The sequence below is a fragment of the Falco peregrinus genome, chromosome 6 (assembly GCF_023634155.1).
Source record: "Falco peregrinus isolate bFalPer1 chromosome 6, bFalPer1.pri, whole genome shotgun sequence".
NCBI lineage: Eukaryota > Metazoa > Chordata > Aves > Falconiformes > Falconidae > Falco > Falco peregrinus.
Genome location: NC_073726.1, coordinates 21116936 through 21142946, shown reverse-complemented (window position 1 = coordinate 21142946; position 26011 = coordinate 21116936). Strand labels below are relative to the sequence as shown.

Below are 26011 nucleotides of genomic sequence, written 5' to 3'. Positions count from 1 at the left end.
GTATCTGCATGGGGTCTGAGAAGAGCTCTCAAGCAGGGCACTGGGGCGAGAGGAGATGAGACCAGTGGCACTGGAAAGCCTCCTGCTCCATGGAGCACACAGTGTTCCCTGCCCTGCACCTGTCCTGGCCCCAGGTAGAGGTGCACCAAAACTGCAGATCCACAGAGCGTGGGCTGGGCTCCAGCATCTTGCAGGTCTCAGGTGAAGTGATGCAAGGCTTTGAAGCAAAAGCCACAAGGCAAAAGCGAGGAATGCAAGGAACAGGCTGGGCTCTGCAGCTTTCAGTCAGGGACACCGGGGATGAGGTGGGGCTGGTGAGGGGAAGAGGTGGCTGAGATGACCATGACTCACATGCAGCCGAGAAGGAGCCGCTGGCTGAGCACAAAAGACAAAGGAGTAAGAATGGTCAGGAGGGGAGATGGCAAAGATATCTGTCGAGCAAAGGGTCAGAGAGGGGAGCACAGACGGTCCAAACTGGGAAGCCCGCAGCTGTGGCCCACGCATGGCAGTCGCACGGAATGACTCAAGGCCAAGAGAAGCAACCTGCAGCCACGTGAGCACGGGTCCATGGGGCCTCTCCCAGCCCGCCACTAGCAGCGTGCCAGGATCCCAGGGGACAGGCGAGGGTGGCACAGCATTCAGGGAGGCTGGCCTGTCCTCACATGCCCACTGAGACATGGCAACACCCGGTGGCACAGTGTATAGCCAGGCCCTTAGGAGCACTCAGTGGTGAGGGCAGGACAAGGACCATGCAGACCCCTGGCAAGACCCACCATAACCCTGGGCCCCCATGGTCCCAGATCTCAACAGCTGATGCCTTGGCAGAGGAAGTGGGGCTGAGGGATGCTGGGTCTGTACAGAGGATGCTGCACATGTTCCAGCCGCCCCGCAAGGCCAGCAGATGGGCCAGCGAAGGGCCCGTGTCAGAAGTCCCTGGCCTGGGATTGCTCTCTGCGGCTGGCAGCAGCTGTGGGACAGGTAGAGCTTCTCCAGGCATGGTGACATGGCAGACTGGCTCTGCCTGCCTTTTGGTCAGGCCTGAAAGCAGCTGAAGGCTGGATGCAAAATGAGCAGTCACCACTGCTGTACGGCTACTGCCACCAGCTCAGGGCAAGGACTGGGCTGGGGCCTCATTCTTATTAGTGATTTGGAAGAAGGGATCAAGCAGCACCTTAATGAACATGGTGTGAAACTGGGAATAGGCAAGTGAAAAGCCCCTGAAGAGATTAGAAATAAGAGCAGGAGGAACACTAAGTTCTGCTTGGAAAAATGCACGTAGTAAGGAGATAAATCATCAGAAATACAAGCGACACATGGTCTGACTGCATCCCATGGGCATGCATCCACACCAAGGTGGACAGACCCTGGAACAGATGGGACAGCAGCAACACACACTTGTGTACGCCTTCACAAGCAGCAGAGCGGAAAGACCTCCTGCAGCTGGGGCACACGCGTACACCTGCACCTCCACGAAGCTGGCGAGGACCCGTGAGCCGCAGGAAGCCCAGAGCCAACACAGAGGAATACTTTGGATGCAGACCCAACTGCCCAAAGGCGCTGGGGAAGGATCCCATGCTCTGCCCATCACCTCTTCAGAGCCATGCCCGTGCTGTGCAGGCAGGGCACACCTCACTGACAGCAGGCACCATTCTGCACAAGATCCCCCTCCCCCAAATCTACAGCTTTCCTCTGAACGTGTGCTGCAGCAGAGGGGCTTGGCTCCCACCCGCTGCCTTCCTCTGACACCACCACACAGGGGATTAAGCAAGCAATGCCACAACCATCCCTCCATGCAGCCTCAGCCCGCACGGCTTCAGCCACCCCGGGATACCACCCTGCGGCCAGGATCTGCCCCCTGCACCAGCTCTGCCCCCAGGCTGCCCCGGCGGTGGGCAGAGGTGGCTCCAGCTCGTGGCCTCTCAGGGACAAAACTCACCCACCTTGCCGCCTGCTGCCTGTAAGTTCTGTTTAACTATTGCCATTCATTGATTTTATTTCTTTCCTTTTTTTTGGTCTTGTTATTTCACTAGGGGGAGAAATTAAATGCTCCAGATGGTAATTGTCAGCAATATTCTTGCTTTTTGCCCCCACCAATCTTCTGGTACCTCATTAGTTCCCAATAATGTTTAAGACACAACTGTGAAGGGTTGGAAAAATGCACTGGCCACCCCCACCCCCGAACTCCATCACAGACTTGCAGAGTCATTCACATTCATTTTCTCTTATTAAATCAACTTCTCTGCTGAGGAAAAAAAATCACTTAACTTGAAAAAAGATACAAGTTGAGTATCTTAGAAATTATAATCCAATGAGTCTTATTCTAACACCAGGAAAAACGGATGAAAAATCATCAAAGAGAGTTACAAAATCTTTCAAGAAGATTTTACAGAGACAGGAACAAATCAGTAATGCTTCCATCAAAGAAAATCACGCCTCACTAGCCTAGTAGCGCTCCCTGCACGTGCCACCAGGAGCACCAATAAGTGAAACCCGGAGTACAGCAGTTTGTTTGGATTTCCAAATACTCTTTGCAATAGCCTTCACAAGGGGTTGTAAAGTTTAGGCACCTTTACCTTTTATGCTGTGAGAAACAGCATTTCCTGATGGCCTGCCTCACTTTCCACCATGCCTGGTGTTAAAGAGTCTAATTTGGCCACCCTCCCTGCCATCTCTCACAAATCCCTCTGTGAAGGGCAGCCATGCCACGGGGATCATCCCATGCTACACTGCTGAACACTGCTCTGGCATCTTCAGAGTTGTCCAGCAGGGCTCCTGATCCCCTCTGGGTTAGAGGTAATGCAGAACCACAGCCACCACTCAGTGTATCACTGAATTACTCTTCCTTTCGGGGGAAGCATCCAGCTGGGAGAATCTTGGGAAATGTGTAGAGCTAGCACTGCAATAGTGGGACCTAGAAAGGTGCAACAGGTAAGATCTAAAGAAGACAAGCAGCTCCAGCGCACAATAAAAGCAGAAAGAAGAAACTGAGACACTCCACAGCAGGGGTGCCAGCTGGAGCTGCTCCTAAGATGGGAAGCTGGCACCAGCCTGGGGAGGAGAGAAGGTGCTGCCTCTCTGTCCTGTGGCAGTGTGAAGAGCGGGTTGGTGCAGCCAAAGGGAGGCCAGAGAGGAATGCAAAGACCTGCAGCTGCTGTCAGTACTGGCACCAGGTCCTGCAGCTTGGGACAAGAGCCCAGTGCTATGCGGAGCCAGAGCTGGCCAGTGCTGGGCTGTGGGAGGTTGCTCTATCCATCCACAAGGACAGGGCTGCTGGCACCCCAGGTGCCACATCTGAAATCCTCTTACCAAACTCCTTCCTCCAGGTCTCCTCTCACTCTCTCTCCTCTTCCTGGAAAGCTGTTTCAGACCATTTTTTTGCTGTGATGGTTAGAAATGGCCTAATTTCTAGCCCACACATTCACGGCTAGTTTACCCTACTCTTACGTCAGCATTGTCTGTTAGCCTGTGCAGCTCTTCTCTCGTCCTTTGTTTATGTAAGTATTTATATACTTATCACAGACAGCAATTAGACCCACACTCAGACTTCACTTTTCAGGCTAAACAAGTGCCACGCACTTGGAGGGACAGACAGACTCAGGAGGGGCCCTGGTCACAGGGACCAGTTGCAGGTTGGATTCATAATTAGGGACACAAAATAATGCCCTTCAAAAAGAGCCCTGTGCATGGCTCCTGCCTTTCCAGGCTTCAAAACCCTGGCCACCCAGAGTGCATATCGCAGGGAGGCCTCAGCTCTCACCCCAGCAGCAGCCCCACGGATGCTAACAGTCTGCTAGGGAGCGCTGGAAACCAAAGACAGTAGCAGCTGACACCTCAACAGCAATAACCTTTCCAGAATCAAGGGAGATCTTACAAGCCTCAGCATGGGGGCAAAGCAGAACTGCACACCTCCCTCTGCAGGGGCTGTTGGCCACCCAGGCACTGGGGACACAAACACCTGAGTGGGTGAACCTGCACCCAGCCACACTGTCTTGCAGAAACGTCCAAGCACCAGTCTACTACAGCAAGCAATACAGCCTGCCTGGGACCGGCAGTTTTCCCTGGCTGAACTAGAGTTAAATTTCATCACCTTTCCAGTACCTGCCTTCCCAAGCACAGCAAGCCCACTGGTGCACTGCCTCTGGCTTCGCCTCTCCACTCACATGCCCATCGACTCTGACTCCCGTAAGGCCTGGCCCTTTGAGGAACAGGGTCTCCAGAGATATGCGAGCATGGGAGCATCTGGCTCACCACATGCACATCCCCAGGTGCACCCACACAGCAAGGGCACTTCGGGCATGGTACGTACGGGAGGCTGCAGGCAGATGCTTTCTAGCACAAGTGCTGCTTTCCTGGGAGAGATGGCAGGGAGCGGTAGCTAGTGCAACACCAGCGGGGAACAGGTACTTGTGTTGTGCTGATGTGTGGGAGAAGCACGCAGAGCCCAGCCCTCCCCCTTGGCCGCACACCACCAGGGCACAAGCTGCACCAGGTCTTTAAGCTTCAGGGCTCCCTCCTCACACTGCACTGGGGTTGTGGGGGGACACAGCAGCGCCACAAGTGTGTGCCACGGGGAGATCCGGCATCCTGCTGGGATGTCGCTGCCAGCGCAGAGAACAGCACGCAGGGCTGTCACTACTGGGATCACTGGGAATGGGCCCTGTGTGCTGGGGCTGGCGCGGTTGCAGCAGGGAGAGCTGCTGGGGCACCGCCTCTGCCTCGCTGCTACTGAAAGGACTGACTAGGACAGACTTCACCCGACTTGGTCCAGATCAGCACCAAGGCAGCTGCATGTCCACCCACCTGCACCAGCATCGACACTGCCCTGCCAGACCCCAGGCACGGCTGTGATGCCCTCTGCCCCTCCAGAGAGCAGAGCCGTTGCTTGCTCCAGCAGCTCACACCCCAGGCTCCGCTCCCGCAACAGCGCCGAGCCTGGCCCCGGCTCTGCATGCAGGCGCTGTGCAAGTTCCTCGTCTTTCCCGAGTCCTTCCAGGCCAAGGGAGCCCTGGGCCATGTTTAACAGCCCTGCCCGGAGCCCCCAGCCCTCCCACACCACTGCAGGGAGTCAAGCCCTCACCTCAAAGGATCGGGGAGCATCCGCTTTCGCTTGGCTGGCATTGCCCATGGGACAAGCAGAGTCGTCCTCTCACGCAGGCCAGACGTTACTGATTTACCAGGGGCAGCTGTGGCTGCAGCTGGAACGCACGGTCGATGGTTGCAGGCACTGTGGAAGGCACGGTGGCCTCCGCGGGGGGGAACGGGGAGCGGGAGGGACTGTGCTGCTCCAGGCGCCTGAGCTCAGTGCCCTCCGTGGGGTGTCGAGAGTCTGGGGCTCCCACGGGTCACCTTCCCACCGACCCAGGGATGGTCCTCGGTATCCTGCCAGCTCCCTGCCCAGGGCTGCCAGACGGGGCCCTACTCAGAGCCAGGGCTCTGCAATGCCGGAGCTGTCCTCATCGCTTATCTGGGCACAAGCAGGTCAGTCGGCCCTGCTGTTTGCCATGGCTCTGTCCCAGCCCCACGTGACAGGTAGCACAAAGCAGTCTGTACCAGCCCAACCTTGTCCTTTGCCACCACTGCCCATGTCTTCCAGAACCAACCCGTGCAGGCAGGGGCAGGGGCAGCCGCAGGACTGTGCTCACGGTGGCCCCAGACAGAGTGCCAGGATGCACAGAGCTAATGAGGAGAGGGAGAGGGAGCAGCACTCATTGATCAGCCTGCGTGTGGCCACAGTGTCCTACAGCGCCCGATGGGTAATTCTCCTGCCAATTGATTTTCCCTCTCCCCATTTGCCAGGGTTACTGGGTCACCAGGGATGTGCAGATGATTAAAGGGCAAGTCCTGCAACACACCGCTCTTGGGAGCAAGCCCGCTGTGCCAGCGTTCGGCTTTCCCAGGGTGACAGCAGAGTGGTGCTGACCGCAGCGACGGACAACGGGATAGAGAGCAGCACCCTGTGCCCACAGAGCGCAGGCCCAGGAACGCGGGGACTCATCTGTGTCTCTGAGCATCCAGCAAGGAGGTGGTGGCATTCCTGAACCCCCTCCGCACATGTACATCTGGAGGCAGCTGCAGCGGTTTGTAGGGCAACCTGTCTGCAGAGTTCTGGGGCAATAGTCTTCGGCACAGGGATTCCTGGGAGTTGACCTTAATAGCTGTCCTGCAGTCCCGCAGCCCCCCACTGCCTGTCTGCATCTGCTGCAGGAAAGGAACCCAGTGTGTGGCCACCAGCAGGTGCAGCACCAGAAACCACAGGAGACGATTCCCCACTGGCCTTGTCCTGGGCAGCCCCACTTGGCCAAAGCAAAAGCCTTCTCCTCACTCCTGCCACTGTCCCAGCTCAAAACAACTCTTTGGGTCAACAGGGCAGAAAGTGCCAGTCCCTGGCCCAAAACACTTACGCTTCCCGCAGGTCACAGCCCTGCACATGCTCCTGGCTGCCCACCTCCAGGACACATCTGCACCACCCGCCCTATCACACCGGGGGGGACACAGGACTGCCCCCATTGCGGGAAGGAGCCAGACCCCTCAGAGGTGGCTTGATGGGCAGCAGAGCTCCCCGCCAGCCTGTGCGGGGCAGAGCAGGAGCTGACAGCCCCAGCCAGGCCCCCCAGGCACTGTGCTGGAGGAGCAGCACCCATGGGCTGGTCCCAGCCAGGCAGAAGGAGCACAGGCCAGCAAACCCTCTCTCTGTCCCTGCGGTCCCCACACAGGGTACAGTGTTAGCCGGGCACTGGCCACACAGCCCTGAGAGTGGCTTGAGGCAACACAGCCACTGCCAGGCTCAGCCCTGCCTGTTGCCTGGTCATGTGCCCCTTCCTTTGGCAAGCTGGGCAGGTAGGACAGTGGTCTGGTGGACAGGACAGCATGGGCGTGCTGAGGCTGGACCCCACAGGCGTTTCAGTGGCAATGCTGGGACACAGTAATTTGGTCCTTACCCCCATCCCTGCACACTCACTTCCACCCCTGGGCTGGATGCACAGACACACAGGCAGCCCACCCATGCTGCCAACCAGCCCAGGGAGCTGGCCCAGGTTAAAATCAAGCCTGTTTTGTCCTGATGGCTTTTAGCAGGAGCAGCTCACAGCTCTAGCTGTTCCTCTGAAGCAGAAGAGGCAACAAACAGTGACACAAGAGCAGGAATGAGGGGCTGGGGTGTAAAGTCTGTAACCCAGCCCTATCAGACTGCACACACAGCCCTGGCCATGTACACGTATGGACATGTGGCCTCTCAAATCCAGGTTTCTGTCACACAGACACCTTCCCAGGGTCTGTTGCTTGCACTCTGGCTGCTTCCCCACCAGTCAGCTCCTGGTCTTGCACAGAAACAGCTAACTCTCAGGCAATTTGGTGTTTGTAGCATCCCAGCTTCATTCCTTGGGCTCTCTGAATCCTTGATTGCCCCAAGGGAGAACATCTCCGCGTGGGGCTCCAGGATCCCACAGCAGCAGCAAGATGAAAGTGGCTGCCCTAGCCACGGTTAGCACCACCGGGACACTGCCTACATGGGGACAGTCCCTCGAGCCTCCCAGCCTGGGCTCACTCCAGTACGAATCCAGAGTGGAGAACCACTTCCAGACATGCCCTTTCCCTCTCTGACTGACCCATGTCTCAGCTCTCCCCAATCTCTTCTCCATCACAGACAAGGCAAGTCCCCGTTGCTTCCTGCCCCACAGCCCCCTCCTGTATCTGTCCTGGCTCCTGGCAAAGCATCAGCGACCACAGTGCTTCTTTCCAGGCTGCCCTCACCCTTCGCTGTGCAGCACATACTTGGAGTCAGCCCCACGGACTGCACAGCACCCCAGCCTGTTGCCGCAAGGACCTCACCTCAGGGCACACCTGGCTGAAGGGATGAACAGAGCCTGGGGAGAGGCAGAGGTGGCTAAAGGCTTTGAAGCTTGCAGGACCTATTCCCCTGCGACGCAGCTGGGACCCATGGGCTCTGGGTGCCATGAGGGCACCTCACCAGAGCTGGCACCACTAACGCAGGGCTCCTGGTGACTGCTGCTCTAGTGGGGAGTGTGTCCCCAGAACCCCCGATATAGCCACACAGGACCTGCCCCAAGCCTGTCCCAACAGAGGTGTCTGCAAACCGCAGGTCCTTCTTTGCTGGGCACGGAGACCCAAGCAGGGACAGTGTCCAGCCAGCCCAGGGTCCCTGGGGTCTGCAGAGCCCAGCAAAGCCCACAGCCCGTGGGGCAGCTCAGCACCGAGAGCTGCCCAAGCAGCCTCTCCCACCCTGGACAGGTGTCTCCAGAGCAGGAGCCAGGGGATGCTTGCAATGAGAACAGCCTCACCGGGAGGCACGGGGATCCTGGGGGCTTCACACACTCCCCCTCAGTAACTCTGAGCTCAAGCAGTGCGTAGCCATAGGAACATCACTTAACACAGTCACCTTGGTAACCACAGCTACACGCTCTCATGCAGCACGTGCAAGGCCCTGTGTACCCCCAGGTTGGGGTCCCCTGATCCTGCACCCACACTGCAGCCTGCTGCCTGCCCAGTCAGCTGGTCACACTGCCGGGTGGGACCAGCAGGGCCAGGGACAGAACTCTTCTCGCTGGCAGCACTGCACCATCCACGATACCATGAGAGCAGCTGGAAATCACCACCAAGACCAGAGAAGGGAGTCAGACCCTGCCAGAGTCCTATAGACCAGCCTGGCCCAGAGGTGTGCACCGGATGGACTGGCATCTCCTGCTGTCCCACAAGTCACTGAACACCCATCAGCTCCTCACGGAGCCAGAGCATAAAAACAACCACCCCCCACCCAACACCCACACCCACACCCACACACTCCCAGCCCATCAGTGCAGGAGAGGAGCACGCCTGGGTTGGACACAGCCAGGAGGAACAAGACTCTGGAGCCTGCCCCACTGCAGACAGGCTGGCAGAAAGCACATCTGCTCCCTCCATCTCCCCACACCACTGCTGGGCCACAGCTGCAGGTAATCACAGCCCAGGAAGGTGGTACAACCCAAGGATAAGTAAATCCAAGCATCAGGTTCCCACACCTCCCACTCTCTTCTTAGCAAGCTTCTCCGTGTCCCTGCACGGTGGGCAGACCTGTGGCAGCACAGCCAGGTAAACACCCAGCCCCTCGATGTGTGGGCGACGCCGTGGCCCAGGCGGACCCAGCTTGCCATCCTGCACAGCTGTAGGGCTGCACAGACTTGAGGACTGCCTGGTGCTTGTTGCAATCCGGCACCATTCCTCCAACTTCCCAGCTTCATTTTAAGAACACACAGCAAGAAGCAAGAAACCTGAGGACCTCCAGGAATTACACAATCTGCAAAGCGACATGGAGAGCCCTGCTGCTGCCAGGACGTACCACTCCCTCATCATCGCTGACAGCAAGGTCCCATCACCATCCCCTCACTCAGCCTCACCTGCAGTGACCTTGGCCCTGCCCAGCACAGCCCCTGCACCACCCCAGCACCCCAACCTTGCAGTTGCTGTGAGGCAACCCCTGGCTTCCCTGCCAAAGCTCTGGGCCCCAGCAGCAGAGAGCAGGGGCCAGGGCTGCCAGTGCTGACCCGTGCCTAGGAGCATATATCTCACCTGTTCCCAGGGACTCAGTGCTGTCCAGGTGTCGACACTATCCAGAGCTAGTGTCGGGGTGCCTGCCACCCCAGAAAAACATCCTGCCGCTGCAGGAACCCAGAGTGCCCACAGATCAGCCAGCCTCAACACCGCCCAGCTTCTCCCGCTTAGCCCTTAGGTAATAGGATAACGCTGCCTCCATCTGTTTGTCTGGGACTGGGATGCTAATCGCCTCTCTGGCATCCCTGCCCTCCCTGCACCCCTGCCCAGCCACCAGCCCCATCCCACCCTGTGGAGGCAGCACAGGGCAGAGCTGCTGCACCGGCAGAAGTTGGGGGAAGAGGTTCCAGGCAGCCTCTGGCTGGGCAGCCACAGCGGGGACGGAGCAGGGCAGGACTGAGCCAGGCTCCTGGCTCAGCCACAGCCTCCCTCAGACACTGAGATGCTGAGCCACAGTGTCCCACAGACTTGGGCTCCTGTTGTAGCAGGGAAAGATGGTCCTTCCCCTTCAAGCCTAGGAACAAAGCCCCACCACAGGGATTGCCTTTGCCAAGCCCAGCTCTGCAGGGCCCTGCTCCCAACGAGATTTGCTGTTCTGCCGCAGAATGAGGAAGACCAGGTCAGTATCATCTTCTGTGATCTGCTGCAAGTGTTCAGAAACGATGCTGCCACAGCAATCAGATTTGGGCCCTGCAAGTCAGGGATGTGCTCTGGGACCAGGCAGGACTGACTTCACTGAACACACAAGCCAGCAGAACAGCTTGGATAAATGCCCACATCTCAGTACAAACACAATTCATCCCCACCGCACGTATTCCAAGACCGCACCTGCCCTGCACTGGCGGTTGGTGCTCAGACAAGGGGTGCAGCCCCACAGCCCTGCAGGGAGGCACCCCTCGCAGCGCAGCAGCTCTCCAGCCCTGAACCGCCTGGCACAGCAAGGCACAGCTCTGCACGGCACCGCACGGCACAGCAACTCCCCTGTACGGAAACACGCAGCACAGCCCACGCAGCGCAGCCCATGCAGCACAGCCAGCCCCTGCACGGAAACACGCAGCACAGCCCACGTGGCTCAGCCCACGCAGCACTGCCAGCCCTGCACGGGCAGCCTGAATTATCTGGAGGATTTACAAGGTGAAGTGGCAACGTGTTTCAGGGGTGCTGGAATGAAGCTGCAGGATGTGAAAAGAGCCCGCTGAAGCCAGAAGAAGCACCCACTATTCTTGTGATTAGCATTTCGTGTTTCCTTTGTTTCATCCTCTGGTTTGCAAGCCTTCACTTAGAAGCTTGACACACAGTGCTTGCTGCACGCCACAGCTCAGCCTGCCTAGTGCACAGGGAAAAAGGGGCTGGGTGAAGCTGGGGCTTCCTGAGCCCTAGCCCCAGCCCCACAGAGGTGTCCATATGGTGTGCATGTGCACGGGGATCCCTTGCTTCTCAGCTCGTCCCTGCCCTGGGGTGGGACATGGCAAACGTCTGCAGTGAATGCGGTTGGCAGGTCACAGCCTGGGGACAGGGGCAGAAGCTGGAGTCCTGCTCCCCAGCAAGCTCCAGCACTGGCTGCACTGGTGCATGGCGAGTAGGTGGGAACACACTCTTAGGGACATGCTCCAGGTGTGCACACAGGAACAGTGTCAGCCAGATCCTCCACTGGCAAGAACCAGCTGGTACTGTGCCACGTAGGGGCAGGGGTCCTTGCTGGGTGCCAAGAAACCCCTGTGGAGAACGAAGAGAGAAGGCTGTTCAGAGGAGCATGCAGAGGCCAGGGCAGTGTACAACTCAGGTTAAGAGACTGGACCTACCACCAAGCAAAGAACGTAAGGCAGGTAGGGGACAGAGCAGCCCCAGATCATGGGCAGACGTTTGTCATTTTCCACCTCCTACTCGCATGGGACATCTCTCCTCAAGCTGCTTCTCCAAGCAGCTGCGGGCAGCTAGCTTCCCTGTTCCCCTCTCCCGTGCTGTCCCTCCTGCTTCCCTGTTCCCAGCATAACTGGCTGCCCTTCTCTCCCTCGGTGCCAGGCTCTGGCCCTACTACAGTTACAGCAAGCAGCAGCTGCATCCCTCCCCTGCCTGCGTCCATTCGGTGCTCTAGGAGGAAGCATGTGCCGCCCATGCCCTTGGCCTGGCATTCTAGGGCCAGGGCACCCACCATTGCTTTGCTTCCCGTTGTGGGACATGAGGTCTGGCACTTGCCAGCAATGGTGCTGCAGGTTCACTGTGTACGTACAGTGCTGACTGACCTCGCACCATGGCACTGCAACTCCCCTCAGGCCAGCCTGATAGCAGCCACAGAAGCAGCACCAAAAGCCTAAATGACTCAATGTGGCCAAAGAAAATGCATTTTAACACGCTACACATTTGCACCCAGCTCCTATCAAGACCTTGCCCTGGTCTGTAGAGCCGCCTGCATGCAGCACCCAGCCTGTGAACACAGCTGCAGGGTGACAAGACCACCAGCCACACCAGTGCTGGAGACAGGCAGCACTTGCAAAGGGTCTGGTGCCCTCAGGCAGGGTAGGAAAAAGCCCCATTGCATGAGGCAGCATCCAAGCAGCCAGGGCTGGAAGAAGCACCCACACCAGTGGTGTCCAGGAACACTCCTGTCCTCCGAGACCAGTGGTACTTGTCCCAGACAGAGATCCTGGACCTCAGCTGGATGAGCCTGGAGGATCCCATCAGAGGGGGCACCGTGGCTCCCAGCTCAGGCTCAGGCAGACCTGGTTAGCCAGTGTTCCCCGGGACCTTTCCCCTTTATGCCTCCACAAAGCATGTCATGTAGTAATGACCTACCCCTGACTCATAACTGCTTTTGCATCGCTTGCAGCCTGCCTGAACGCATCCTGTCCCCTCCAGCCTGAGCTCTGCCATCCTTTGCCAGCCCTCACAAGTCCTCTTTCTGCCCTCAGCAATCCGTGCAGCCACCCCTGAGCCCCACAGCCAGGTCTCTGTCCCCGCCGCCCCAGACAGGCTATCCCCTCCTGGGACAAGGCTGCAGGGCCCTCACCACCACCACCTCCCGTCAGGATGCCCAGGGTTTCTGAAGGCAGACAGGGAGGGACAGAACAGCGCTTACCTGAAATGACTGTCACGGGCACAGGGTCACAGCACTCCCTCTTCATCAACCTGTGAAGAACAGAGAGCAAGGACAGCATCATTGCAGTGCACTGCATGCACGGCCCCCAGGCACGCTGCACCCATGTAGGCAGCAGGTTCAGCCTCAAGACAGCAGGGAGATGTGGAACCCACAGGACTGGGAACAAGAGCATTCCCAGAGCAAACCTTCTACAGGACACCTCAGGGAGAGGCAAGGTCACCTACGGCTTGCACCCACACCTGCCGCCCTGCCGCAGCAAAGCATCCCTGGCCTCCCTCCGCAAGCAGAAGCATGCATCCTGAGCCCTCCTGCCCGTGCGAGCCCATCTTCACCCTGTGGCCAGGCACATCTGCTGCCCCTCCTAAGGAGGACCACAGGGGCTCTGCCCGTTGCCCAGGAGGGCTGGAGAACTGGCAGCCCCCCACCTTCGGGGGGCCTGTGACACAGCTCAGCAAAACCATGTGCGAGCATAACACAGCTTCCCGAAGGAACAGCCGGGGCTCGAGTGCCAGAGGCGGTGGACACAGCTGCCCTGTGTTGGCAAGGGTCCTTGAGCACCTCTCCCACCCTGGCTCATCCACTCCCAGGCAGAGTCCTGGGTGGGACACAGCCTGAGAGCAGAGAGCTGAAATGCTGGCAATGCTGAGAGTCAGTTCCTTCACAGGGTCGTCCCTCTTGTTCTGGACGAGCAACAGGGGACCAGGAGCCAAGCCCACCTCCAGAAGACACACAGCAAGTGCCCCAGGCTAAATTCAGGAACAGCTATGGGCAGCCAGGAGAAAAGTATATCCATAATGCCTCTGCTCTTTTACGTGCTGGAAATGTGCATGCTCTCTCCCTTCGCTTCTCATTAAAGATCCTTTCTGGGTGAGTGGCTGAAATGGCTGCTCTGTTGTAGAAAATTAAAAATGTATGACTTGGGATTTCTTGGAGCACGCCTGTTGTGCTGCAGCTGGTGTCAGCAAGTGCAAGGTGCTGTGGGGGGAAGGGGCCACGGCAAGGATCCCATTTTTGCAGAGAGCTCGCGATGTGCCATGCGGGACGCTGGGGTACCACCAGGCTTTAAACATTTTATGAGATATACTGCAGCCTCCAAGCGGCAGACGGGTCACAGACACTACGATGCACCTGGAAAACTTAGCAGCTATTGTGTGCCTCTGTAAAATGACGCTGTTGAGGTCCCAGCGGGGCTGTAGCACGATGCTCCGGACACAGCTGCCAGTGCCACATTGACTCCTCTCCTGAGAAAAGCTCACAGGACACCTGCGCCATGAAAACAGAGGAAACCTACCACATCAGTTTATGTAGGAGCTAAACAAAATAGGCATGTGTGCATCCTGCTTGGACAGTTAGTGACTGTACTGAACTGAGTCTCTCTCCTGTCCCTTAGCGCTGGGAATGCCAAGACTGAGCAGGGCAGGCAGTGGGGCAGGTGACTGCTGTGCCTGCAGGGACTGCAAACCTCGATGAGCACAGCTTTGCAGGGCTTAGGGCTGAGGAATAACACCCCTGGGCACAGGGTGGCACAGGCTGGGACACCTACACAGCCTCCCTCCCACCCTTGCACCATCCAAAACCCCTCACTGCAGCGCAAAGTGTGGTCCAAAGCCAGGCAAGGACAGAGACCATCCCCAGCCCTCCGACCTCACCACTGTGAGTGGTGCCAGGAGACTTGTTTGCTGCAATTAGGAGACTCGGATAAGAGGGGTGGGTTGTGTGGTGCCGTGGAGTGGGAACTACCTGTCCACCAAAGGTGTCTCTGGCAGCTCATGCTCCCAGTTCACCCCACCACCTCCAGGCAGCCTCAGCCCAGGGACGTGGTAAGTTTGGGCTGGAGCTATACAGCATGGCTACAGCTACATGTCACCAAAGGCGGCATAATCCAAACACCCCATCATGCCTAGTGGCCTGGCTCCACACCCTCTGGGTCCCCGCATGGGCATCAGATGGACAGCTAACCAAACCACACACACGCAGCAGTCATCCGGAGCATGGGAGCCTTCCCCAGATACACACCAAGGCCCCAGGTTGTGACGGCTGCTGGCACAGCCGTGGCACAACCCCAGGAAGCCGAGCTGCAAGTCCCTGAGGGCATCTTGTCTCAATGCACCCAAGCACCTTACCACTGTCCCACCAGGTATGGGCTGAGGCAGCGCAGGCAGCACCAGGAGCAAAACAGGCGACGGAGCACATGGGGAATAAGTGCCTGCACAGCTGTCATCCTGGGCAGAGCCCCATGCATTGAACGGGTGGAGGACTGGGTACCAGGGCTCCCCGGGAAAATGCAAAACCAAGGGGACTCAGAAACAGGAGGCAAGGATGATCAAGGAGCAAGAAAAACTGTCATAAGAAGAGAAAGGAAAAAGTGGAGATTGCTTCCTTAGAAGGAAGCAAATAAGAAGGGACACAGATAAAAGGCTGTAACATCCTGAACAGTCTGCAGAAAGGAGACGACGCTTCTATTCTTTTCATCTCACAACATGAGGGCAGCAAATAATGTCGTGGGATCTCACACGAAGAAAAGGAAATACTTCTTCACATCATCCATAACTAGATGGTACAGCTCACCGCCACAGGAAACCCTTGAGGCCCAGAATGGTGCAAGTCCCCAGCCAGATCTAGAGGTTTCTGTGGGTGAGGATAGCAACCAAAGTTACCAGCGGCAGCAATCCGGGGGGGTGCTGCGCAGCCCCCTGCCACAGGCTCCACTGACGCCTGCTGACAGCCAGCAGGATCACCCCTTGGCACAGGCAGCCGGTCCCCAACACCCTGGGGCAGTGCCAGCAGCGGGCCAGGGCAGTGAGATGGTCCCAAAGGGTGGCTCTGACCTGCAGAGTGGCTCCGACCTGCAGAGTGGCTCCCAGCACTGGCCCTGCTCAGTCTCCAGCAGGATGGCTCTTCCTCCTGGCTCTCATTTGCACCGTGTCCATCCCACCCTGACCTCCAGAGCAGATTTGGGCCAGCACCTCCTGGGCTTCTCCTGAGCTGGGCCTCTCGAGCACCATCTTTTCCATCCTCAGGTGATGCGAGCCCAGTGGAACATCGACCATGGGAATATACATCCAGTAATGTCAAAGGCACTGATCTGCACAAGCAGCAGCTCAGGAGATAAATTAGATGCTTATAATATGAGCATCTTCTCCCAACCCTGATAACAGGCAAAGGAGATTTATGAGTTTATTATTGGACCTGATAAATTAAACTCTTCACAGAAGAATAAATTATGCAGATGATCTGCGATGTATTTAGACTGCAGCTTGCACACTGCCAGGATCCTAGCCTTCACAGTCCCTGAGGATCCTGATGTCTGTGGAGCCAGAGGGGCCTTGTTCAGACTAGCAGGGAGAACTCCAGGAAGGCTGCTATTCCTCTTGCTCGTGAATGGCAATTCTGCCTTTCGTTTGTCCAAGTCTGATTCTTTTATCTCAAATGTCCAGATTCCCTGCTTTTCATTCAGCTTCTTCCCTTTCCAGGATAAGAGGCAAGGACTGCAGACTCACAGTAACCACAGCAGCTGGTCCCCAGCAGCCTAACAACATGACATAATCAGAAATGACAACTCAGTGGAGGTAAAACTGTCCCCAAGACAGAACTGGGAGCTGGGAAGCATCTGGAGACTCCTCTCTCAGGAGGGCTGTTGGAATGCCTCTCTGCACAGAGACACGGCCATGGGGTTATGAATGGCAGATGGGACACACACACAGATGCCTGTGATCAGGGTTCATACACAGGGGATGTGACTCTTTCTGCCTCCTGAGATGTCCCATGGCCCTGACCCCACAAAGGGACGATGCCACTTGGTCCCTCTCACAAGCATCATCAAGGGATCTATTCCAATTGCTCCAGACAAGAAATGCAAAGCTTCTCCAGCAACAGAGCAGCCACAAACCCAGGCCAAGGGCCATGGTGCCACAGGCAGACACCACTGCACAACTCTGTGCGAGACCAAGCTCAGCCACTGGCCTGGCCACGCCGCAGGCAAGTTGCCGCTGTAGCCTGGCACTGCCTGGCACAGCCCCGTCAGGCACAGCTGCTCCACATGGCCCTCATGGGCCTGTGGGACCCAGGCTGGAGGCGAGCAAGCAGTCAGGGGAGCTCGAGTATGGCCATCAGCGTCCCAGCAGGCTCCTGTCACAGCTCCAGGGACCTGTGACCCTGCAGAGGAGCAGGAGACATCAAGGAAGGGGTACAGGCTGCAACCCCCAAGCCCCAGCACGTGATGTCCTGTATCCCCACGCACGCTGGGAGCTGTAGTTCTTTTCCACCAAGGCCAGGAAACATTACATCACGCTGTAAGGACATAGCTGAGCCTCTGCTAAGCCTTCTCCAGGCAGGGGAAGGTCCCCCAGGCAGCCCTGCCTGTGGCCAGCTTCCGCCAGTGCTGAACAATAGCGTCCAGGGCTGAGCACTTACGGGGCCACTGCATTTCCTGCCATTCTTTTCACTCCCCTGAGGATGTCTATAAAAAGCAGAAGAATCCAGGCCTGGAAGTCCAAACCACCTCTTAAAGAAGCCAGGAATGCCAGCCACTCCGGGGGGAGGGAGCCCCGCAGTCCTCAAGGTGGGGAGCAGCTGCAGGGAGGTGGGACACAGCCCAGGACCCATCGGTTCTGTCCTGGGGAGAAGCACAGCCCTGAACCAGATTACAGCCTCAGGTTTCTCAGTGCAAAAAAGGCCCAGCCAACCACCAAACCCACCCCTGCCCACTGAGGTCTCTCGGTTGTTCTAGAGCTTGCAAAGTCATCCACTTTGGCATGAAAGAGCAACCTAAAGAACTAGCTCCTTCCAGATGAGCAGCCCCTCAAACCAGGGGCTGGGCTGGAGCACAGCCGCCGGGCCCCGCCAGGGAGGGCTTGTGGCAAGTGGAGGCTGTAGGAGGCTGTTTGTGTGGCACACATCCCGCACATGTCCTGGGGGCTTGGTTCCACTTGGGGAGGAGCTCACTGCGGTGAGAAGCTGGCACCGATAGCCCCCCTGCACCAGGCTCTGCACAGCCCCGCTCCCACCCAACGCCACCCGTGCAGGCGCAGCAGAATCCATGCAACATCCAGAATCGCAAACTCACAGAGCTGCTGTCAGAGAGGGGAGAACATGCTGCCGCCGGAGAAGATCTTTCAATATTTAATGATAGAAGAGTCTCCTGATCGACCTGCTTCTCCGGTTACGAAAGTCCCCATTTGTTCTACTCCCCATACCAAGATGGGCGGCCTGACCACCGGTAGTGGCACAGGCACGCCATTCCCTGAAAGTTTGGGCTGATCCTTGAGGGACTTCCACAAAGCCAGTGCTGCCTCCCCTTCCCACGCTGCCAACAGGAGCCAAGACACTCATGAACCAGAGCTCTTGCCTGTTGTCACAGCTACAGCAGCTCAGCTGCATTTAGGAGTGGGATGGCAATTTACTCTTTGTACTCGTTTTAGCTGCACGGCCTCCCCCTGCTCCAGGTCTGCCATAGCAGAAGGGATTCTTGCCCCACAGCACTGCCAGCCCCACAGGGCTTCCGAGCCCCTGCTGCACCCCACAGATCCTGCTCCATGTGTCCCTGGTGCCAAGGGCAGAGCTGGACCACCAGATCCCACCTCCCAGGCTAGGGGGCCCTTTCCCTGAACCGCAGCTCTGCTCACCTCAGCTTCTCCAGCATTCCTTGCAGCTCCTCCTCATCTCCTGCACAAAGGGAGAGTGGGGCAGGAGCCAGGAACGATGCCAGGCATGCTGGCCCTCCCAAAGTGACCTCCCAGCTGTGGCCTGTCCCTGGAATACTCCTCGGTCCCAAAGGCCCCTGCTGGGAGCAGCTCCTCTCCCACAGCCCCACCACATGCACGCTCTTGCCCCAGCTCTCACAGGAGAGCTCAGCTCTACCCCAAACACCATTGCCAGCCTCTGGTCCAGCTCTGCAAAGCCCCACTGCAGCCACGCGCTGGGTGCCATGCTCCAGGGCAGGACCAGCTTGCCATCACCCCTGGGTTCCTGCGGTGCCTCCATCGAGGAGCCTCACCCCATCGGGATGCCCCAGCTCCCCAAGCACTTTGCCATGCTCTGCAAGACGGGGAGGGGAGCCCAGCCTGTCACCCTTGCTCCCCACATGCGCCCCATAGCCCCGTACTCTGCTCCTCACCACTTGCATATAATATGTCTCACCATTTGCGTATGCACTTAGCACTCCTGTGCGGAGGCAGCAGTAAGAATTTTTAGCTGATGGAAATCTCAACAGAATATTCTGTAGTGGGCTGCTTGTGTGTCTGTTTGTGTGCACCTCCAGAACACAACACTGGTTTAAGACAATGCCATACAAACCACAAACAGTACAGATATGCATTATTCATATCATAATACTAACAATATTAAGAATACTTAGGCATTACATGAATATTTAGGTGTTACACGCTGTATAACAACACCAACACCCCACCCCCACCCCCGGTTATTATCCAAAAAAACGACCGTGTAATATTCTCCTTTGTGCCCTTTTTTGCGCTCAGCCCCTTATGCCACATACCTTAAAAGTTTGGCATCATCAGCAAGATCTCCACACAGAGGGCTACTGTGCAGGTGCAAAAAGTGCAAGAACTTTGTAATGCATTTAAGTGCTAGCATAAAAAGAAATTATGGAAACTTATGATGTGTTGTCTCCATTACCCACATGTCACTATTAAGACAGAGTGACAACGGAAGTTTTTACTGAAGTTTATAAAGTTGGGGGGGGGGGGAGGGGAAGACCTGACCAGGCCCCAGGTGGGAGCCATCCCTGCCCTCACACTGTTCCCAGGCATGTCGAGCCTCAAGCCTCACTGCCTGCACGCAAGCAATGCACACACCATGCACTGCAGTCCCAGGGCCTCCAGCTTCCACTCCCACTCTCAGAGCATGGGCTCTCCTGCAACATCCACATCTGCGAGGGCCGCAGCAAGCACCCAGCAGACACTGACCAAGAGCAATTGCACATCCTGGGCAAAGGCACCCTCCAGGAGACCTAACCAAGAGAAGATCAGTGCCCGAGTCCTCAGCTCTGCTCCTTACGACCCGAGACTCTGGCAGAAGCACCAAACAGCTAAAAGACCACCTTGGATGCTAACTTGGCAAGATATTTTCCCACCGTACCTTGCTATAGGTACAGCTGCAAAGCTAGCCTCATGTTTGACTACATTTCTCACAGATGCCTGACAGATGTAACCCTTACATCACTGAACGCTTTGAGGATCCCTGTCCACAGATACCAAGGCAAGAAACAGCTGGTATGGTTCCTGTGTAAATCCCATTTGCTTAAATCCGTCACTCCCTCCGTGCTAGCATCCTGATTTACACAAGCATCCACAGGCGCTCATGGGTAACAGTACCTGTGCAGTCACATCCAGCTCTGGAGTTTCCTGCTTCCTTGACCCAGTTTTGGAAGAGCAGGAGCGTAGCAGACTCACTTTTCCAGCAGTTCCCCAAGACATCAGGGACAGGCAAAATTGCAAGCTGAGGCCCAGACACAAGAACACAACAACACAAACCCCATCCCAGGACTGTCCAGCACACCCCAAGGCCAGAGAACGGCTTGTTATCCATGACAGGGTAGGGTGGAGCCGACCTACTACACAAATTGTGCTTACAGACAGGCAACGGAGCACACAGAAGAAAGATGCACTGAGCATCATGCATAGGTATGTGCAAAACCCTGAGAGTAGATACACCCAATTATGCACAGGTACACAAGAACTACAAACAGGTAAGTTACAAAATCAACGTCACGAACTTACAAAAGCAATGCCCTGCTTTCACCAGAAGCCCCCGTGCTACCTGACTAAATGTTTCTGGACCACACCGTAGGTGCCATGGTCCCCATCCTCTGCTGCACGCTCTGCCTGCCTGCACGCTACCAAAAAGCGGGGCTCCTGCTCCCCAGCACGCACCCCCAAGCACAAACCCCAGCCCTGACTTCCCAGCACGTACGTGTTGCTGCAAACCACAGCGTCTACCCCCAAGCACATTCAGCTCATTGCATGTCTCAGCCCTGACCCCCCAAAATAGACTCCCACGGCAGCCGCAGCCCCTGCTTCAGCCCACACGCCCCAAAGCACATCGCAGCCCCCGACTCCCCAGGTCCGGCCGCAGCTCCTGCCCCGACGTGCCGGCATCGCCCCACAAGCCACAGCCCCTGTCCCCCAAGCCACCCCCCCGCAAGCCACGGGCCCTGTCCCCCAAGCCACCCCCCCGCAAGCCACGGCCACGGCCACCCACCCTGTACACCCCAAAGGGAGCCGCAGCTCCGCTCCCCAAAACGCACAAACCGCCAGCCACAGCCCCCGGCTCCCGGGGTGGGCGCCCCCCGCAGGCCCCGGCCCCGGCTCCCCAGCACGAGGCACCGCACCCCCAGCCCCATGCCCGGCACACACGCCCCCCTGCAAGCCACGGCCCGCGCCCGGCTGCACGGCCCCGCACCCCCGCCTCCGCTCCCCCCGCACCCCACCCTCCGGGCACCCCCGCACGGCAGCGCGCCCCCCCCCGGCGCCGCCGCCTTCCCCGGCCGTGGCACCAGCCTCGGGGCCGCCCCGCCGGCGGGCAGAACCCTCCCGCCCCTGCCCCACCGAGCCGCCGTCCCTCCGCCCGAACGCGCACCTGCGCGCCCGGACCCCGACCCGGAGCGGGACCGGGACCGGGAGGCGGAGCGGGACCCTCCACGGGCGCCCGGGGCAGCGCAGCCGCTCGCTTCCCCGCGCAGGGCTGACCCCGCACCGCGCTCCCCGCCCCGGCCCCGCCGGCCCGGCCCCGGGGCCGCTCGTTACCTGGGGGGCGGCGGGCGGTGGGGCCCGAGCCACCATAGCCGCGGCGCGGCCGGGGGCAGCGGCGGCCGCCGGCAGCGGGAGAGGCGCGGGGCGGCGGGGGCGGCGGGGCCGGGGCGGGGAGCGGCGCGCGCGGCGGATCCTCCGCGAACTCGGCCCCCGCCGCCGGCAGCGGGTGTTAGTTTAAGGAGTTGTCATGGCAACGGGGGAGCCGGTGCGCGCGGGAAGGGGCGGGCGGAGGGAAACTTCAGAGGCGGCTGCTTCGGCCCCGCCGCCGGCCGCCGCCCCCGGGGGTCTCCGCCGCCCCCGCGGCCCCTCCGCCCCCCCCCCAGAGCCTCTGTCCCCCCGCCGGCACCTCCGCCCCCCGCGCTCCCCGGTGCCCTCCAGCACCTCCCGCCCGCCCCGGCCCGCGGGGTCGCGCTCGGCGCCGGCTCTGCCTCCCCCCTGCCCCGGCAGCCCCGGGGAGAGCCGGCGGGCGGGGGCAGCCGTGGCCCCAGCGCACCCCGGGCGGGCGGGCCCTGCCAGCGGGACGCCCCGAGGGCAGGACGGGGCTCCTCGCCTTGGGGTCCCGGCACAGCGCCGGTTCCTGGCCCCGCGGCCCAGCCGAGACCCACGGCCCGGGTCCGTGTGGCCAGTCTGGCCCCACCGAGCCCACAGCCCCGCTGGCCCCAGCCCTGCTGGAGGTACCGGGCTGCCCCCTCCCGGGCTGCCCCAGCCGCGGGGAGCAGGGCAGCCCCAGCCCCATACTGCATGGGGCGGCCGGGCCCTCATGGCCCAGCCTCGGTGCCGTTACCTGGTGCAGGCCCGTGTGCTCCTGCACAGGCTGCTCTGGCTCCTGGCGCCCGCGGAGCTGGAACCTACAGGAAACCCGTGGCCGCCAGCTCGGCCCTTTTCCTGCCAGGAAGGGGACACCCCTGCCCCCCCCGGGCCGCCGCCCCGCTGCGCCCCACGTCCTGCCACGGCTGGGCTCAGGCTGCAGCCCAAGGCACACGACGCCCCAGGTCAGGGTCTGGCCGTGGGGTCCCATGCGCGCACAGGTGGCTGCATGAGCACGCATGGGGGGGCTGCGGCAGGCTGTGCATTGCAGTGGGTCTGTGGGGTGCAGAGCTCTGGGGGCTGCACGCATCCGCGGGGGGTCAGGATGTGCCTCTGCATCCTATCTGGGGAGCCAGGAAACACCTTGCCGGAGCAGAGATTCTCCCTTCCTGTGGGAGCACCGCGGGCCGGGAGGAAACCCAGCCGCAAGGCCGAGAGCCGGGCGCCAGCAGCGCTGCCCGCAGCAGTGCCGGATGGACGGGCGGGCGGGCAGGCAGCCGGCGCCCTGGCGCGGGGCACTCACTGGGGCACACCGGTAGCCCCCGCCAGCCGAGGCAGGGCAAAGGGCCGAGCCAGCAAGCGCAGGCCCAGGTCACGGCACTGTGTCACCCCACCGCAGCACCCTTGGCATGGCTGCGGCAGGGAAGAGGGACCCTGCCGTGCCCAGCTGCATCTGCGCACCCAGTGGGGACACCCACTGCCCTCCCTGAGGTGCCCCTGCGACCCCCCCACGCCTACCCAGCCCGGCATGCCCCTGGCCCCCGCTCCGCTCGGCAGCCTCCATGCGCGCAGCAGCAGCATGCAGCCGCAGTGCAGCGCAGGGATGCGTGTCTGAGTGGGCTCGGCTGGAAGGAGGTCAGGCGTGCCTCCGATGGAGTGACTGAGCCCTGAGCCACACAGGCATCCATGCCCAGCAGCTGCGGGGCCCCACGTGCTCTCTCTGCTCAATGCCATGTCCCCCTCCAGGAACAAGCTGCTGCCTCATCCCAGGCAGCAACTTTGTCCCTGCCTGACAATTGTCCCATCTTTGGGCAGTGTGAGTCACAACCAGCTCGGGAGACCCATGGGAGGCTGCAGGACCTCACAAGACTCTTCTCCCTATCCATGGGACAGCTTTCCAGCATCCCCTGGGGCCTGTGCTGGCCACAGCTCCTACAAATCCCTCCTCCTTGGTCTGAGGGGAGCCACAGCCACCAAGGGATATCTTCCTGTTACTTTCCAGGTCAGCGCTGCCACTTCAGAGGCTCAGAAATAGTATCCGGGCTCTGCCTGTGCCTTTGGCCAGTTTTTGGTCATGTGATGTTTAGTTGTGATTCTTTGGGTATTTTTTAGCTCAGAGAGGGAAACCTCAGGATTTCCATCACAAGCCTGGAAAACCAAGAATGCTCTGTTCCCATAAAGCTGATACGTTCCCCCAGTCCCATGACTCCCAGCATTTTCTGAGTACTGCAGCGTTCACACCAGCAGTTCGGAGCTGGTGCTGTGATGATGTCTGCATAACCCCACGGTGTCAGGAACAAGTGCCAGCTGCACAGGAGGGAAAGGTGTCCTGGGGTCACAGGAATGGGACCAGACCCTAGACACAGGGGAGTGGGGTGGGTACTGGACTTAGAGCCCCAAGAACCCCTCCTAGGAAAAACAACATGTGAACAGGTCCTGATGGAGGTTAAGCAAGCAGATGCTGGCGGTGCAGCACAGAGAGCAATTAAACTGTCAGGGATGAGCCTCGGTGGGTGGGGTGGGGCAGAACCTCTTCCTTTTGGCCAGCAGCCCCCAGGGAGGGCTGAGTGGGAGACCCTGTCACAAGTATCCCTGAGCTGTGGTGTGCAGTCCGGGAGGCTGAACTAGCACACAAACAAACAGGCTCTGGCTCGGTGAAATGGGAGTCCTAAACAGGGGACTCTGCAATGAGGCAGGTCAGTGGTGGTGCACCTGCTCCTGGGGGATATGTGCACACCGGCCCCAGGGAGCAGGCAGCAGGCTTGACAGGGCTGGGGGGGTCCCTGGCTGGTGCTGGCATGGGGCAGGGACTGCAGACAAGTGCTGTGCCTTGGAGCATGGGGCCTCAGTCTCGGTGTGCAGAATGGAGCTTGCTGCCTGCGTTGCTTTCTCCAAAGGTCAGAGAACAAGTGCAATGCAAATGCTGGCGAGTGGGAAGCAGCAGGAAGCCGTGTCTCCCAGACAGGAGTGCGGAGCCAGGCGGAGGCAGGGCCCATCTGGTCCCTCAAGGCTGGCAGATGGGAGGATAGTAAAGACCATGCAGGAGACCGGGGGGAGGCAGGGGAAGGGGGCAGACACGGAGGGCAGCCAGAGCTGCCCAGCTCTGGCAGGGTTTGCTCCCAGGCATGCCAGGGCATCCCACAGTTCAGGGCTGGGAAACCAAGTCCAGCAAATGAGCCAAGAAGACTCTGCAGGCACTCCTCCTCTGGACAGTGATGAGGAAAGAACTCGGATGATGACCATGGAAAGCCCAGAGGACCAGAGAGCCAGGCAGACCTCCGAGGTGGCAGAAGGGATCCAGGTGCCTCTGCTTCCTGCCCACCATTGAGCACATGGCTGCTGTGGCTTCACGTGGGGATGCTATGCAATGCCCAAGGTACAGGTCTCACAGCAGGGAACCAGAGACAGGCGGTTGTTGAGTTTTCTCTGAATTTCACACTCCGTGCATGAGCTGCGTGGCATCTGGAGCAGGGAACTGCCTTCCCTACATCCAGACTTCTGTGAGATCTGGCAGGCCCTGACAGGAGCAAGTAATGGGGCAGCAGTCCCAGCATTGGAGGGACGGCTCACCTCCCCCTCCTCCTTTGAGCCTCCCTACTTCATGCTTGCTCTTCCTGTCACTAATCCGGTCCAAGGCACAGCATGGGATGGCGGGGAGGTGGGAGGCTGGCTGAAGCCCCCTCTGTTGTTGCCCTTTGGAGTGAACAACATGGCAGCAGAGGCTGCTCCCACGCTTTGGTGTACTGCACAGTGAAGGAGATCTGCACATGAAAGAAGAGGGGCCAGAGTGAAGCCAGCTGGGGTTAGAGCCAGGCTGGCGATTGCTGCGGGGCCGGCAGCATGCCCAGCACTCCTGGCAGCACAAAGGCAATCATGCCTGGCCACGCCAGCTCCTTCAGCCTCCACCCAAGTCCAGTCTCCAGGATAGTCAGGACATGGGCAAGGACTTCTTGGGCAGCTCTGGAAAAGGCTTCTGTGGCATTGGTTAAGAGTGAAAACACAGTTGTGGCTGCCCCATCCCTGGAAGTGTTCAATGCCAGGCTGGATAGGGCTTGGAGCAACCTGGTCTAGTGGAAGATGCCCCTGCCCATGGCAGGGGTGTTGGATTAGATGGTCTTTAATGGTCCCTTCCAAACCAACCATTCCATGATTCTGTGTGCCAGCAAAATGCCTCTCTCACCATACAGTGACACGACTTCTCCTGAGGCACTCTGCTTAGGAACTGCCTCCAAGGAGAGGAGCAACTGGCTCCAGCTGAGCACAGGCAAGAGCAAGGCTAATGCCTTGGGCAGAGTGGGCCGACAAGCCTGTGCACTGGACAGCACTCCAGCCACGCGTTCACCACTGTTCTCTGCAGCCCTTGGTGAGGGTGATTCCTGCTGTACTGAATGCTCAGAGCTTCATTAGAGTCATGCTGCTGAGAGCTCTGGCTGGAGATGATGCATCACCTGCCACCTGTGATGATACAAAAACATTGCAGTGTGGCTTCTCAGCAGCACTGGCCACCTCAAGCAAAGCCTCAGGTGTCTGCTGGGCTCCAAGTCCCACAAACTGGCGGGCCAAGTTCAAGGTC

The 26011-nt window shown here is 59.0% G+C and overlaps 1 protein-coding gene across 1 annotated transcript in view; it reads right to left on the bottom strand.

Moving 5' to 3' along the window:
• The window catches only part of SHANK3 (SH3 and multiple ankyrin repeat domains 3), a 368446-nt gene extending 346973 nt beyond the window's left edge, over positions 1 to 21473 (bottom strand). The window contains 2 exon segments of the mRNA XM_055807431.1: positions 12620 to 12669; positions 21406 to 21473. The gene's annotated coding sequence lies outside the window, so the exon portion shown is untranslated.
• Positions 21474 to 26011: the final 4538 nt, after the last annotated feature.